Source organism: Hemitrygon akajei, chromosome 6 (assembly GCF_048418815.1).
Source record: "Hemitrygon akajei chromosome 6, sHemAka1.3, whole genome shotgun sequence".
In the NCBI taxonomy this organism is placed as follows: domain Eukaryota; kingdom Metazoa; phylum Chordata; class Chondrichthyes; order Myliobatiformes; family Dasyatidae; genus Hemitrygon; species Hemitrygon akajei.
The window spans coordinates 161,350,208-161,367,490 of record NC_133129.1 but is presented as its reverse complement, the minus strand read 5'-3'; the positions used below and the strand labels follow the sequence as shown (position 1 = coordinate 161,367,490).

General features: G+C 45.4%; 1 long non-coding RNA gene across 2 annotated transcripts in view; it reads left to right on the top strand.

The window, feature by feature from the left end:
• The window catches only part of LOC140729651 (uncharacterized), a 63,686-nt gene that overhangs the window by 40,580 nt on the left and 5,823 nt on the right, over window positions 1-17,283 (top strand). For both annotated transcript variants that reach the window (XR_012099390.1, XR_012099389.1), the window contains exon 3: window positions 1,573-1,649. This is a non-coding gene — a long non-coding RNA (uncharacterized lncRNA). The remainder of the gene's footprint in view (window positions 1-1,572; window positions 1,650-17,283) is intronic.

The following is a 17,283-nucleotide window of genomic DNA, read 5'->3' as shown; positions in this document are numbered from 1 at the left end:
CCACAAAATGAAAAGGAATTTGCCAGAGCCATCAAATAAACCCAAATTATTTTTAAAATTATACAAGCGAAATAAGAATGGCCACAAGCAAAGAAAGTCTCTCAAAAATATTTGTTAATCCTGTAAATAAAATTAAGGTACTAGAGTCCATGCTGAATGGATCACTTTGCATCAACTTGTACAATAGAGAACAAGGACAGAATTCCATATATTCTGAGTAAATAGGGAGTCAACACAACTTCATTAAACAAAAAAAAGTGAAAATGAAAATAAAGACACCAAATTGGTCATGTTCAAAGGCCTCTGAAAGGAAGTCTTTACTGTAATTTTCCCAAGTTTCCTTGACCAGAGAACTATTCCTTTGAGAGCATAGAGATTTCAACATTGTAGCACAGTGCAGTCCCTTTGGCCCATGATGTTGTGCCAACCCTTTAACCTACACCAGGATCAATCTAGCCCTTCCTTCATAGACCTCCATTTTTCTAATGTCCATGTGTCTATCTACAAGTTTCTAAAAGGCTCCTAATGTATCTTCCTCCACCACCACCCCTGGCAGGGTGTTGCACATACCCACCACTCTCTGTGTAAAGAGCTTAACTCTAACGTCCCCTTTATAATTCCCTCCAATCCCCTTAAAATCACGCCCCATCTTGTTTGCCATTTCCATCCTGGGAAAAGGCACTGGCTATCCATTCGAACCTCATGAGACATGCTCTCTAGTCCAGGTAGCATCCTGGTAAATCTCCTCTGCACCCTCGCTAAGGCTTCCTTATACGTGAAAAGGCACTATGTACACTTCAGTTATTAGCTAACCAGAAGTGTTGGAGTAACTGCAGTGATGAAGATCTCAATGGCCTGTCAATGGTGGAGCAGCTTCAAATGGAGCACAAAACACCCTTTGGCCCAACTCACAAATAAGAGAAAATTTGCAGATGCTGGAAATCCAAGCCACACACACAAAATGCCGGAGGAACTTAGCAGGCCAGGCAACATCTATGGAAAAATATACAGTTGACATTTCAGGCCGAAATCCCACCTTGCCCATGCCAGTTGAGATGTCCCTTTATGCCAAGCCCACCATCCTGTCTTTAACCCATATACCTCCCTAGTCTATATACTCACTACCGTGTTGAAAACCCCATTAGATTTTCCTTAAGTATTTTCCCCTTCACCTGAAATTTCACTGATTTTAGACTTACCCTACCATATGAAAATACTGTGACCATCTCCCTATGACCCTCAATGTTCAATAAACCTCTACAAAGTCACCCCTCAGCCTCCCATGCTACAATCCCAGCCTGTCCAAATTCTCCTTGAAACTATTGTCCTCCAGACCAAGCAACATGCTGGTGAATGGCTTCTGCTCTCTTTCTAGAGTTACCACTTTTTTCCTAATGTGTGGCCTAATCAATGTCTTGGACAGTTGCAACACAATGTCCCAACTCTGGAGTATAGAAGATTAACTTTATTTACCACATGCACATTGAAATACAAGTTGGCAAAATGCAGATGTAGCTGATATTTGAAAATTAAGAGAGAACGATCGATGTGTTGTATGCTTTTATTTTGCAGGATGCATTTGATGCTGGGACTGCTGGAATTTCTTGCCCATTTCAAATTGCTCCTGAAGATTTGTATACATCATACTGGTAAGAATAAAAAAGTTCCTTCCCCGACGGATAATATTGAACCAGTTCAGGTTTTACGATGCAGTATTTTCCTTATTATCAATATTGTCAGTACACGTCCACAATCCCTTATCTGAAATTCTGAAATCCAAAAAGCTCCGAAAACCGAAGCTTTTTTCGCCAACAGCTGACGTCACTCAGGAGTGACGTGGCAGCACTAGCAGAGGCCGCCAGACATCAGTTGTGGCTCAGCGCTCGTACTGGTTACACGCGCATTTGCTGTTCGCTGATATTTTGTGTTCACTGTTGAGAATCCACTAGTTTTAATATTATCAATCACCTTTTTACTTTTTAAACTCCTGATATATTTAATTGTGGGAATTGGAATTCTCAGCTACTGTGGTGAGATCTGTTCTTGGGCCCCTTGATCAATGCTCCATGTTCTGGAGATCCTACTGAAGTAACTTAACCACTAGGCTCGCTAACAACCTCAGAGGCCAGAGGGAGCCAACATGGATGTGAAAGGGATAAATCCCACTGGTCAATTTGATCTGAATTTTTTCAAGAGGTAAAGAAATTAGTAGACACAGAGATTTGTTTATGTGCATTCCAAGAGGTGTTTAATAAGGTTCCTCTCCAGAGGCTCAGTCGCTCATGGAACTGAAACATGTTATTGACCTGGCAAGGAAATCTGCGGAGAGACAGGAAATGGAGAGTGAGGGAAATGGATAACTCGAAATGAAGGGATGTGATATACGTTTTTCTGCAAGCAAGTATTCCCTATATTTACAATTGGGTTCTATGGTTGGATATAACATCAGACAAAGCAAATTTGCCAGGAATGTGAATATGGATAGTATTGTATTCAGTGACTGTGGAAGTAGTATTTCTCCGAGAGCTACTAACAAATTGGTCTAGCAATGGCAAATGAATTTCAGTGCAGATCACTGACAGTGATCTCCTTTGGATAGAAGGTTTCCAATGGTGAAAGTCACAGAGCCTTGAAGTTGAAGCGTAGTATCCAAGGAGACATTTCATACCATCACCATGTTGCATTTGCTTCTGGTTTCATTCACCACCCCTCCAATGGTTCCCATTCACACCTTCTTTACCAATCAGAATCCTTCACTGGTAGTTCATCTCCCTTTAGCAGTTCTGTTCTATGCAACACACACAAGATGCTGGAGGAACTCAGGAAGCCAGGAAGCATTTGATGTTTCAGCTGATACCCTTCATCGCGACCTGATGTATGATCTCGGCCCAAAATGTCGACTGTTTACTCTTTTCCATAGATACTGCCTGGCCCGCTGAGTTCCTCTAGCATTTTGTGTGTTGATTGGATTTTCAGCATCTGAAGATTTCCTTGAGCTGTCTTCTATCTTCATGCTTCCCTCCCCTCACCTTGCTGCATTTACCTCTCAACCGCTTGTTATCTCTCCTTTGTCTACATCCATTTATTTTTCAGCTCCAACCTCACTGCTCTCCTCTACCCACACAACTTGACTATCATCTTACACCCTTCCACAGCTCCCCAAACACCTTGGACTTTCGTCCCTTCTTTACACTAGCCACGTTCCCTCTCCATCCTCAGTCCTGGTGCAGGGTTTCAACCAGAAATGTTCCGAAAGGTTTTCCTTCCTTTCCACTGATGCTGCTCAATCAACTGAGCAGATTATCTGTTGCTCCACGTTGCAGCACCTGCCGTCTCTTACATCTGCAGGGAAGGCAATGGGTCAGAATCTGAGGGCAGGCCAGAGGTTGCTGAATTGACGATAGTCCAACAAGATAAAAGCCAACCAGCCATTGCCCCTGACATTCAATGTCTTTACCATCACCTAACTTTGCACTATCAATATTGCAGGGTAAATTGGTAAATTGGCAAATTGTTTTATTTGTGTCACTTGTACCAAGATACAGTAAAAATCATGTCTTGCATATCATTCACACAGATCAATTCATCACAACGGGTCATAAAGGTATATAATGGGAAATAATAACAGAATGCAGAATAAAATGTTACAGTTACTGAGAAGGTGCACCCCAGATGGATCATTGACCAGAAACTGACCTGGAATAGGAGCGAGTCAGAGGCTAGGTTTCCTGCACCAAGTAACTCACCTAACTCTCCAAAGCCTGTGCACCATCTAGAACACTCAAGTCCGGAGTGTGATGGAATACTGTCCACTTGCTGGATGTGTGCAGCTTCAGTAACACTCAGGAATTGGCACCATACTGGATATAGCAACCCATCCACAACTACTCACTCGCTCCGCCAGCAGTATGTCCCATCATCCCTGTACCACTCTAACCCTTCAGAACTAAACGACTACCACTGATGACAGTCATCATGTGATGCCTTGATAATGGCACATATCAAAAGTCCATTCCTGCTACATTGGACACTCACCAATAAGCCTATTGTCAGAATTGCTCAACGCCATAAAATCAGTAATGCACCTGGCCCTAACACATGTAGAAAACAAAGACACTTATGTCAGAATGCTGTTTCTAGCTTTCAGTGCAACACTGTTCTCCCACAGATCTTGGTAATTAGACTCCTCCTAGGTCTAGGTACATCACTGTGCAAATGGTGTTGGAGTTTCTAATGAACGGACCTCAGAAAGTCAGGATGCACAACTGCTCCTCCTTCCCAATCATCCTCAACACGAACACCTCGAGAGCTGTATTCTGAGGTTTTGCCGTACACTCTGCTCACACGTGACCGCACGGCAAACACCTGAGCAATTACATCGTCAAGTTCCCAATGACACAACAGTGGTGAGGCTCATCACCAGCAATGATGAGACGGCCTACAGAGAGAAGGTGGAAGAGCTCAAGGCCTGGTCCCAGGCAAATAACATCTTCCTCGATATCAGCAAGAGAAAGGAGATGATTTCAAGGGAACTTGTACCACTCACACTGCGCAGCAGTGGGAACTGCAAGGGGTGTCAAACTCCTGGGAGTGTACATGTCACACAACCTCTCATGTTCCCAGAACACATCTACACAGTCAAGAAAGCTCAACAAAGCTTCTGCTTTCTGAGGAGGCTGAAGAGAGCTGGACTTTGCACATCCATGCTCACGTCATTCTACAGATGCGCGGTGGAGAACATCCTGACAAGCTACATCACTGCTTGGTACGGAACCTGCACTGCAGTGAACAGGGAAGCTCTCCAACTGCCCAAATCATCTCTGACACCAGACTACCTGCCATAAAGGACATACTATATTTATATACAGAAAGCTGCTGGAAAAGGGCCAGTGATATCATGAAGGATCCCACCCAGCCTGCTCATAGACTGCTTGTCCCACTCCCATCAGAGGGCAGGCTATGTAGCATCCACACCAAGACCACCAGACTGAAAAACAGCTACATTCCTCAAGCAGTAAGGCTGATCAACACTTCTGCCCACTAACCCACCACTGGTTTATAATTGCCTGTCAGTAACCTTATGTGCTATGTGCAGCCTACATCACTTTACTGACATACAATCTAAGCATATAAGCTACCTTATGTATTTATATTTATTGTGTTCTTTATCTTTTGTGGGTTTTTTGTGTTGCATCGGATCCAATTATTTCATTCTCCTTTCCACTTGTGCCCAGGAAATGAGAATAATCAATCTTGAATCACTGAGTCGAAATATTCTCTATTTCCAAGATGGCGGCGCGACGCAGCTTGCAGCGGCCACTCCGGAGCTGATTATCTGTTATTTGTGAAGTGGGGTGCCGTGCATAATCATAATCAATTGAAAACAGATGTGGGAGCACGGAGGAACATCGGGAAATCTCCAGGAAGACCTTCTTTGTTGCTGCTGCTGCTGTGAGGTCCGGGACTCTGCTGGGAAGAACAGGCCCCCAGCCCTCAGGGTCGCGTTGCCGATGGCCATTGGCAGGGCCGTCTTAATACACTCGGCAGAGGATGGTGCTCGGAGAAGCTGTGCTGGAGGGGATGGTCATTGGCTCAGAGGTTCGACGGACTCAGAGTCCGCTGTGATCAGGTCGCTTTTGGTGTGTGCTGCGTCTGCAAGGTTGGTTTTGACGGAGCTTTCGTTGTCTGCTGCGAGGCTGAGTCGGGCGGCGCCTTGGAAGTCCATAGTGGGGGTATTCCCTTCTGCCGCCGGCATGGGATGGCGAGTCTGTCGGGACCCTGGGGACTTGTGGAAACTGTGGTGATTTCTTTTGAACTTATAGTCCTTTAACATCTTTGGACTATTTTTACTGTGCCCATGGTCTGTTTTTTTTTATCAATTATGCTATTGTTTGCACTGTTGTAACTATATGTTGTAACTATGTGGTTTTGTGCAGGTCTTGTAGCTTTAGTTTTTGGTCCTGTTTTTGTCTGGTGAATTTGGAGCTCCTTTCCGGGGAACGCGCTAGACGGTAGCGCGATATTAACACGCAGCAGCCTCTCCGGACTCTGGATTGGGGATTGCCAAACATTATGTGGATTTTCTGGTGTAGTCTGTTTTGTCATATGCTTTTGTGATATCATTCTGGAGGAATGTTGTCTCATTTTTTAACTGCATTGCATTTGTGGTTTCTAAATGACAATAAACTGAATCTGAATCTGAATCTGAAACCTTTGGAGTCCCCCAATCCATAATGTGGGTATACTCACACCTCAAGACCTGCCCTGGTCAGGAGGGCAGCTTACCGCTGATTATCATCAATAACTCTAGGAGACTGGAAGTGAACGATAGGCTTTTATTAACAGCGAAAAGGGAGCATGACATGTCGAAGACTGAGGGAGGAGCAGTGCCCCAATCACCTTTATACAGGGGTCTGTGGGAGGAGCCACAGGAGCAGTCAGCAGAGGGGCGTGTCCAGACAGGTATACATAGTTTACCACAACCACTCCCTTCTCAAGAGCAAACAGAGATGGGCAATTTAAACGCTATCTCAACCCGTGAAGCCTACATCCCTTGAATGGATATATTAAAAAAGGTATGAACCTCACTATCAGCGTTTACCAAAGCTAAACATTGTCTGCCACATACTTTATAACCACAAGTTGTCCCACCATCCTGACCCTTCTCCAAGCTGCTAGTGTCTCTGAGTATAGCAGCAAGGTCCTGAGTACGACTGGGCCTCAGGCCCTATCCCCCTGGATACAAAATCAGGGGCAGATTTCTGACTTGTATATGCCATTGAATTCAGTAGTCTTTCAATGTCTTCTATAGCCAGAGGTATTTAAAGTCCATATAATTTGAAGTAAATAATTATATAGAAAAACTTTCAAATTATTTACAAAATACAGTTAATTAAAACACATAAAATACCTGGATTCGATTGAAAACATTAAATTAAAGCAAATGAAAGCCTCTGGAGCCAGAATCCCTATTGAGAATAATAGGATTTCAGATTGTCCTGCAGTTCTGAGCTGGTGTATTGTTTGAGCGGTGCTTCCCCAGTGTAATACTGTGAAGCTGAGTCCGGTTGCTGGATATGTTTTATAATATTGATATTTTAATATGAATATATTATATTCATAGTAAATTTACTATCAATGTACCTATATGTCACTGTATACCGAGATTTATTTATTTAGAGACATAGCACAGAACAGGCCCTTCCAGCACAATAAGCCACACCACAGAGCATCCGACCTATTTAATCCTAGCCTAATCACATGACAATGTACAATGACCAATTAACCTACTAACTGCTACTGTATGCCTTTGGAATGTTGGAGGAAACCCACATGCTCGTGGGGAGGAACATACAAACTCTTTCTAGAGGACAGTGGAATTGAACTCTGACCTCTGACACCCCAAGCTGTAATAGAATTGTTTTAACCGCTATGCTACCGCAGCTTGTGGACGTTCACAGTAGAACAATGAAATACCAAAAGACCTTAAGACATAGGAGCAGAATTAGGCCATTTGGCCCATTGAGTCTGCTCTGCCATTCAATCACAGCTGATCCTTTTCTCCCCTCTTCAGCCCCACTCCCCGGCCTTCTCCCTGTAACCGTCGATGCCATGTGCAATCAAGAACCTATCTCTGCCTTAAATACACTCAATGACCTGGCCTCCACAGCTGTCTGGTGATAACAAATTCACCACACTCTGGCTAAAGAAATTTCTCCACATCTCTGTTTTAAGTGGACACCCCTCTATCCTGAGTTTGTGCCCACTTGTCCTAGACTCCCCCACCATGGGAAACATCCTTTCTACATCTACTCTGTCTCGGCCTTTTAACATTCGAAAGGTTTCAATAAGATCCCCCGACTTGTCCTTCTGAATTCCAGTGAGTACAGAGCCATCGAACGTTCCTTGTATAAAAACCCTTTCGTTCCTGGAATCATCCTTGTGAACCTCCTCTGAATCCTCTCCAATGCCAGAACATCTTTTCTTAGATGAGGAGCCCAAAACTGTTCACAATACTCAAAGTGAGGCCTCACCAGTGTCTTATAAATTCTCAGCATCACATCCTTGCTCTTGTATTCTAGACCTCTTGAAATGAATGCTAACATTGCATTTGCCATTCTCACGACCGACTCTGCCTGATGTAAAATGCAATAGAATCAATGAAAAACTACACACAGATACAAACTGACAAACAGCCAATGTGCAAAAGAAGAAAAAATGTGCAAATACAAAAAATTGCTGAGAATATGAGTTGTGGAGTCCTTGAAATTGAGTCCATAGGTTTGGAATCAGTTCAGAGTTGAGGTTATTCACACTAGTTGAGAAGCCTGATGGTTGAGGGGTAACACCTATTCCTGAACTTGCTGGTGTGGGACCCAAGGCTCCTGTACCTCCTTCCTGATGGCAGCAGCAAGAATAGAGCATGGTCTTGATGCTGAGGGTCCCTGATCATGGATGCTGTTTTCTTGTGCTAGTGCTTCTTGTGGATGTTGTCAATGGCGGGGAAGGATTTTCCTGTGATGAACTGGGCTGTATCCATGACTTCTTGTGGGCCTTTCCATTCTTGGACATTGGTGTTTCCACACTAGGCTATGTTCCCCTGTGTATCTACAGAAGATTGTCAAAGTTTGAGATGACATGACATCTAAACCGTATGCATATATAAATGGATATGGATCATAGGCTCAGTATGGCAACAGTTCCATGATCATAAGAAACTGCAAATGTCAGGAAATGTAGCGGAGGCTTGACTGAAAAGCAGAGCAGTGGAGATGATGTAGTAGTTAATGGTAACTTGAATAATTTACAACAAAATTACAAACCACAAGGGGTCAGAGAAAAGAGACAGAAACTAAGCATAACAGGCAACAAAGCAAACTTTAGCCAGGGAGAGGGAAGGCTGGGAATAACTGGTTGAGGCCGCCTGGTTCAATTAATGAACAAGCATTGTGGGTGAGGACTTGGGTTAAATAGGTGATGAGTCTGGAATGAGCAACAGGTAAATCCTTTTAGCTACATGGAGAGTGGGAGCCTGCCCCACCCTCACAGCCAGCCCTCGACTGCTGAGGATGATGCAGGTGGGCCATCAATGAGAAATGGATCCAAGATGTAACTGGGCGGCACCCAAGAACTGGGACCGCTGAACCGGGGACAAGAGCTTGCAGGAGTTGGTATGCAGGCGCAGATCTCGGATGGACAGCCAGACATGTTTAGTATTCTGGCTGGGTAGTGATGGCAGTAAGCCTGATAGCAGTAGGTGTGGTTGGCAGCCAGGGTGACCCTCTGTGTCCTCATCTAAGCAACCTAGCAGTGGGAAACCAGGGCCCTGGTGGAATTAGGCATTTCAAAGGGTAGCATACTCATGGCAGAGGAGGTGTGTAGATTGTGGAACAGTTCAAATTTGAGTGGATGCTTCTTCCACATGGAAGGGTTCGAGGCAGTGAGGCTTCGCAGGAACTTCTCCCGTTGCTGATTGGCTCTTTCTGACTGAGGACGCTAGCCAGAGGCCAAACTCACTGACTGCAGAGGAGGCAGAAGACTTGCTAGAAGCGGAAGCAAATTGTGGATCTTGGTCCAACACAAGTCCTGGGGGAAGCCATGGAGCCGAACTACATGTTGGAGAACCAGGCCCACTGTCTCAAGGGCAGACAGGAGCTTGGAGAGGGCAATCAAGTGGACCACCTTGAAGAACTGGTCCACCACTGTCACGATCACCATGGCCCCATTGGTAGGTGACAAACCTGTGATGAAGTCCATGGTGATGAGGGACCATGGGCATTGAGGGACTGGTCGGAGCTGTAGGAGCCCAGAGGCCCACACTGGTTGGAAAAACTAGACTGGGCAGACTGAGGGCAGGCAGCAACAAACTGATGTACATCTGTGATCATGGTGTTCCAGCAGAAGCAGTGTCACAGAAAATTGTGTGCCAGGATAGCTGCAGAGGGGTGAGGAGTGTGCCCACTGGAATGCGTCAGAGCCACAGCCGGTGGCACATACATGTGGTTGTCAGATGTGTTGGCTGGAGCAGGCCCATGCTGAAGGGCCTTGCAGATCTTGTCCTCGTCGAGACGATTGGAGCAACGAGGTGAGAAGATGGAATAATGGGCTGAGGGTTGGTTTCCATTTCAGCTGGGTCAAATTACTGTGACAGGGCGTCCGCCTTTGTTTTCTTGGAACTGGGTTGTTTGGAGATGGTGAAGTTGAATTGTTTGAAGAAGAGGGCCCAGAGAGCTGGAGGTGGGTTGAGTTTCTAGAACTGTTGCATGGATCTAGTGATCAGTTCAGATCAAGAAAGGCTCAGTGTTTCACATTAGCCAATGTCCTCAATCCTCTGATAGCAAGGAGCTCCCTGTCTCCTACACCATAATGGTGTTGTGTTGGGTTGTACTTGCACACAAAGAAGGCACAAGGGTCTGGCTTCCTGTCCACTCCTCACTGGGAAAAGTTGACCCCGGCACCTGCCTCTAACACAAAAGGTCCAAGGGGTTTGGTTGGCAAGGAATGTGAGCGGTGGTGAAACACATTTGAATTCCTCTAAAGCGTGGTCCACGGCAGAAAACTAGGCTATGTGATGGTGAGGGAGGTGAGAGGCATGGCGATTTGGGCTGTAGCTCCTGATGAAATGGTGATAGAAACATGCAGCTGTTTGAGTGAGCACAGTTAGGGTCACTGAACAACAGTGCGCACTTTCTCTGGGTCCGTGCTTATGCCATGGGGTGAAAGGGCATGGCCAGGAAGGAAATGGCTGCAGTGTGGAACTGCCACTTTTCTAATTATTAGGATTTTCTGAGGAAACGCTGAAGGACTAAATGGACATGACAGATGGGGTCTTGGGGGGGGGGGGGGGGTTCTTGGAGAAGATGAGGATGTTGTTGAAGTAGATGAACACGTACCTGCATAGCACGAATTGGAGGATGTTGGTTTTGAAAATTTGGAAAATGGCTGGGCTGTTGGAAACTCTGAATGGCATCACCAAGGATTTATGGTGGCCAGTGGGTGTCATGAATGCCGTCTTCCACTCGTATCCCTGCTGGATGTGGATCAGATTGTACGCACTCTGTAGGTCCAGTTTGGTGAACACCTGGGACCCAAAGTGTGTGTTGAACGCACTATCCTTCAAGGGCAGAAGGTAGTGGTTCTCAATTCCTGTTGCATCCATGGCACTCAAGGCAGGGATGAAGACCCCCATCTTTCTTTTTGACAAACAATCCTGCACCAGCTGGGGACTGGGATGGGCAAATGAAGCTGTGTTGCAGTGCGTTGGCAATTAAGTCATTCATGGCTTGGGTCTCATGAGGAGAGAGGGAGAACAGATGGCTACACGGAGGGCTGGAGCCTGGGAGGAGGTGATCATGCAGTCATGTGGTCTCTGAGGCGGCAGAGTGCTAATTTCCTTTTACTGAAGATGATGGTTAAATTGTGATATTTCAGTGGGAATTTGATGAGAGTAAGTGTTTTCTCCATGGATTTATGGGGTGAGGTCAACTGAGGTTGCAGGCATGTGGTCCAGCAGATGAGTCCCCAACTCTGCAGTGAAGTGGATGGGCAGGAGAAGTGAGGATCATGAGTGGAGAGCCAGGTACAACCCAGGATGAGAGGAGTGTTGGGTGTTAATGGAGCTTGCCCTAACTGCATGGATTCTGGAGGCTCAGCTGTTGAAGATCCTACAGCCTGAAATGATTCTTGGAACAGAACTGCAGTTTTGGCTGATGACCTGGTGGGTCATTGCATAAGATGCTTGATGCGAAGAGCCAGAGCGCTGGGGCTTTCGAGATTGGTGGGCATCTCTTGGATGGACAGCTTGTTTTTCTGTGAGGCCATGATGGTAGTGGGTCAGCAGCGCTTCTGAATTCCAGTCACACTCTGTCAAGAGGGTCCTGACTTCAATGGTGTAATCTGAGTGGCGCCTTGGCATGGATGACGTATCAGATCCGCTGCCTCCCCTCAACTTCCTTGATAGTCGAAAACCCAGTGCACCTCAATGGTAAAATCCTCATATTTGTTGAAAATGGTGGCTTTATTGTCCCAGTTAACAGCAGCCCCGGTCAGTGCTCACCCAAGACAGAGATGAGGAAGGCAATTTTGTTCTGGTCCACAGAATACAGAGACAACTGGAACTAGAATTCAACGGAGCAGCATTGAATTAAATGCATCAGGACAGGAAGTTGCGACATCGGTTTGGAGGAGCATTCGGGCGTGGGAATCTGGGTCCCAGAAGGAAGAGATTAACTGGCACAGAGTTGCGGCACTGAAGGCAGAGAGATGGATGAGAGAGGTGGACAGATGATCAGTGGTTTCCTGCTGCTTCTGGATCACGTGCCCATGGTAGCGGATGGCTTCCTTTAGGTACGCACTTTCTGCTGGGTCAATCATGGGTTCACACATCCTGTCAGAAAATGTAGTGGAGGTTTGACTCAAAAGCAGAGCAGCCCAGATGATGTAACAGCAAATGTTAACTTCAATAATAGGCAAACTTAAGGCAAGCAGAGGGAAGGCTAGGAGCAATTGGTTGAGGCCGGCTCGATCAATGACTGAACAGGACTGTGCATGAGAGCTGGGGTTAAGTAGGCTGCAGGTGATGAATCTGGAATAAGAGGCAGGTGAACCCTATTAGCTGGGTGGAGTCTGGGAGGTGCCTTCAGAAGCAGCCTCTTCTCCATGGAATCTGTCGAGACTTTTCACTGCCTTTGGAAGGCAGCCAGTAAAATAAAAGAACTCCCCATCCCCACCTTGACATTATCTCTGCTTGCCCTCCCATCGGACAAGAGAAGGCACGTGTCAGCAGGCTCAGGGACAGACAGCCTCTATCCTGCTGTTATAAGTCTATTGAATGATTCCCCCGTACAATAAGATGGAGTTTAGACCTCACAACCTACCTCATTTTAACACTGCCCCTTACGATCTGCCTGCAGGGTACTCACTGTAACAATAGCATGTTATCCTGCATCCTGTTATTGTTTTCTGTGATATTCCTTCATTGCATGGTTGTAATGAAATGATCTGTATGGATGGCATGCAAAACAATGGTTTTCACTGTACCTTGGTACATGTGACCATAATAAACCAATGTTTTATTATAACCATTTCATCAAATAGTTTCATAGGATCATTTACCTACAAATGGGGCATGGGCTTAATAACTTATCTGGCACATGGTATCTCCAACAGTGTAGCACTCCCTCTGTAATTTACTGGAATCTTTTTGCATAGATTTTGTGTAGGTTAATTGGTCAGCGTGGATTCATTGAGCCAGAGTGACTGTTACCGTGGCAACACACACAAAATGATGGGAGAACTCAGCATGCCAGGCAGCATCTATGGAAGTTAATAAACAGGTGACGTTTCAGGCCTTGACTTCTCTTTGTGACTAGAAAGGCAGGGGAAAGACACCAGGATAAAAAAGGTTGGGGAAGGGGAAGGGAGGACTAGCTATAAGGTGATAGGTGAAGCCAAGTGGGTGGCAAAGGTAAAGGGCTGGAGAAGGATGAATCTGATTGGACAGAAGAGTGTTCTACAGGAGAAAGGGAAAAGGGAGGGGCACCGACGGGAGGTGAGAGGCAGGTGAGGAGAAGAGGTACAGTATATAAGAGCCCAGTGTGGGGAATAGAAGAAGAGGGAAGGGGGAGGATAAAAGAAAAATAAACCTACTAGAAGGAGAAATTGGAGTTCATGATATCAGGTTGGAGATTACATAGATGGAATATGAGGTGTTGATCCTCCATCTTGAGAGTGGCCTCATTGTGGCAAAAGAAGAGGCCATGAACCATCATGTTGGATTGGAAATGGGAGCATAAATTAAAGTGTTTGGCCACTGGGAAATGCCACTTTCGGCAGATGGGGTGGAGGTGCGTGACAAAGCAGACTCCAATTTATGTTGGGTCTCACCATTGTAGAGGAGGCCGCGCTGGGAGCACCGGGTACCCAAAAGATTCGCAGCTGAAGTGTTGCCTCTCCTGGAGGGGCTGCTTGGAGTCCTGAGCTACTGGAGATGGTAAACGGGCAAGTGTAGGGATAAGTGGCAGAAGGGAGATTAGTGGGGGGGGGGGGGGGGAATGAACAAACAAGGGAATCATGGAGGGGGTGATCCCTGCACAAAGCAGAAGTAAAGATTTATTTGGTGGTAGGATCCCTTGAAGATGGCGGGTGGAAGTTGTGGAGAATGATGTGTTAGATGTGGAGGCCACTGGGGTGGTAGGTGAGGGCAAGAGCAACTCTATCCATCAAGGTGGCGGGAAGAAGGGGCGAGCAGAGATGTTCGGGAAGTGGAGGAGATACAGGTCAGGGCAACATCAATGGTGGAGGAACAGAACCCCTGTTCTCTGATGTCATGATAGTGTGCATTCAGACTGTCAGAAAGGGCTGGCAGATGATAGGACAAAATCGCAGAAGCAGGGTGAGTATCAGTGCATTAGGGATACAGAATCAAAAGTGGCAGCATATACAGTACTCAAAGTGTAATATCTCATTGTACGGAGTGTAAGAAATAAGATGGATGATCTTGTTGCACTTTTACAGATTTTGGGTACAATGTTGTGGCCATCACTGAATCGTGGCTGAAGGTGGTTGCAGTTGGGATCTGAATGTCCAAGGTTACATGTTGTATCAGAGGGATAGGAAGGTAGGAAAAGGGGATGGTGTGGCTCTGCTGGTAAAGACTATAAAGACCATAAGACATAGGAGCAGAATTAGGCCATTCAGCCCATCAATTCTGTTCCATTTTTCCATCATGCCTGATCTTGCATCCCACTCAAGCCATACACCTGCCTTCTTGCCATAGCCTTTGATGCCCTGACAAATCAGGAAACTATCAAATCAGGAAAGGTATCAATTAGGAAAGAATGGTGTCAAATCATTAGAAAGATGTGAATTGATTTTGAATTGAAGTTATTTAAATCTTACATCCGCCCCACGATGTGAGGGAGTAAATCTTTACATTATAACTCCATTGCAATGTACAGAGATGTGAATTTATAAGTCTAATGGCTTGTGGAAAGAAGCTGTCCCATAGCCTGTTGGTCTTGGCTTTAATGCTGCGGTACCATTTGCCAGATGGAAGCAACTGAAACAGTTTATGGTTGGGGTGACTGGTGTCCCTGATGATCTTCCAGGCCTTCTTCACACACCTGATGCTGTAAATGTCCTCAGTGGAGGGTAGTTCACATCCACAGATGCGCTGGGCTGTCCGTACCACTCCCTGCAGTGCCCAGATTGGTGCAGTTCCCATACCAGACGGTGATACAGCCAGTCAGGATGCTCTCAATGGTGTCCCTGCAGAAGGTCGTGAGGATTGGGGGGCTCATGCCAAACTTCTTCAGATGCCTGAGGTGAAAGAGATACTGGTGTGCTATTTTTGCCACATAGCCGGTGTGTACAATTCAGGTGAGATCTTCAGTGATGAGACACAGAATCAGAAGATGTTGAATCATTGTGGGTTGAATTAAGAAACTGTAAGGGTAAAAGGTCCCTGATGGCAGTTAGACACAGGCCTCCAAACAGTAGCTGGGATGTGGACTGTAGAATACAACAGGAAATAGAAAACACATGTCAAAAGGGCAATGTTATAATAGTCGTGGGAGATTTGAACATGCAGGTAGATTGGGAAAATCAGGTTGGTAATGGATCTCAAGAGAATGAATTTGTTGAATGTCTACAAGATGGCTTTTTGAGCAGCTTGTTGTTGAGCCAACTAGGGGACCAGCTATACTGGATTGGATGTTATGTAATGATCTGGAGGTGATTACAGAGCTTAAGGTAAAAGAACCCTGAGGAGGCAGTGATCAGAGTATGATTGAGTTGAACTTGAAATTTGATAGGGAGAAAGTAAAGTCTGACATGGCAGTATTTCAGCGGAGTAGGAAGGACATTCTGGCTGGGATGACAGCAGTGCAGCAACTGCTTGTGTTTCTGGGAAAAATGAAGAATGAGAGGTAATCCAAAAACAAAGAAAGACTCAAATAGCAAAAGAGTACAAATGTGGCTGACTAGGGAAGTCAAAGCTAATGTAAAAACAATGGAGAGGGAACATAACAAAGCAAAAATCAGTGGGATGATAGAGGATTGGGAAACTTTTAGAAGCCTACAGAAAGCAACTAAATGAATCATTAGGAGGGAAAAGATGAGATATGAATGCAAGCTAGCAAACAATATCAAAGTGGATAGTAAAAGCTTTTTCAAGTACGTAGAAAATAAAAGAGAGATGAGAGTGGAAATAGGACCACTAGAAAATGAGGCCAAAGAAATCATAATGGGGACAAGGAAATGGCAGATGAACTAAATGAGTATCTTACATCAGTACTCACTATGGAAGACACTAGCAGTGTGCCAGGTGTTGTAGGTGTGAGGGAAGAGAAGGGAGTGCAGTTACTAATACAAGGGAGAAGGTGCTCTAAAAGCTGAAAGACTTAATGGTACATAAGTCACCCTGACCAGATAAACTGCACCCTAGGGTTCTGAAAGAGGTAGCAGTAGAGATTGTGCAGGCATTAGTAATGATTTTTCAAAATTCATTGGACTTTGGCATGGTTCTGGGGAACCGGAAAATTGCAAATGTCACTCCATTCTTTAAGAAAGCGGGAAGGCAGCAGAAAGGAAACTGTAGACCAGTAATCCTGACCTCAGTGGTTGGGAAGATGTTGGAGTCAATTGTTAAGGATGTGGTTATGGAGTACTTGGTGACACAGGACAAGATAGGACAGTCAGCATGGGTTAAGGAAAAATCTTGCCTAATGAGCCTGTTGGAATTCTTTAATGATATTACAAATATAAAATAGAATTTTATTTATATCTAACATCCATCCCACAACATAAGGGAATAAAAATCTTTGTGTTATGACTCTGTTGCAATGTACAGACATGTGAATTTAAAAGTCAAATGGCTTGTAGAATGAAGCTGTCCCATAGCCTGTTGGTCCTGGCTTTAATGCTTTGGCAGCATTTTCCAGATGGAAGCAGCCGAATCAGTTTATGGTTGGGGTGACTGGTGTCTCTGATGATCTCCCAGGCCTTTTTTCTGCACCTGCTCTAATGTGTCCTTAATGGAGGGAAGTTCACATCCACAGATGTGCTGGGCTGTCCGTACCACTCTCTGCAGTGTCCAGTGATCAAGGTTGGTGCAGTTCCTGTACCAGGCATGATACGGCCAGTCAGGATGCTCTGAATGGTGCCCCTGTAGAAGGAATTAAGGATTTGAGGACCCATACTGAACTTCTTCAGTGCCAGAATTGGAAGAGATGCAGTTGTGCTTTTTTGGCCACACAGCTGGTGTGTACAGTCCAGGTGAGATCT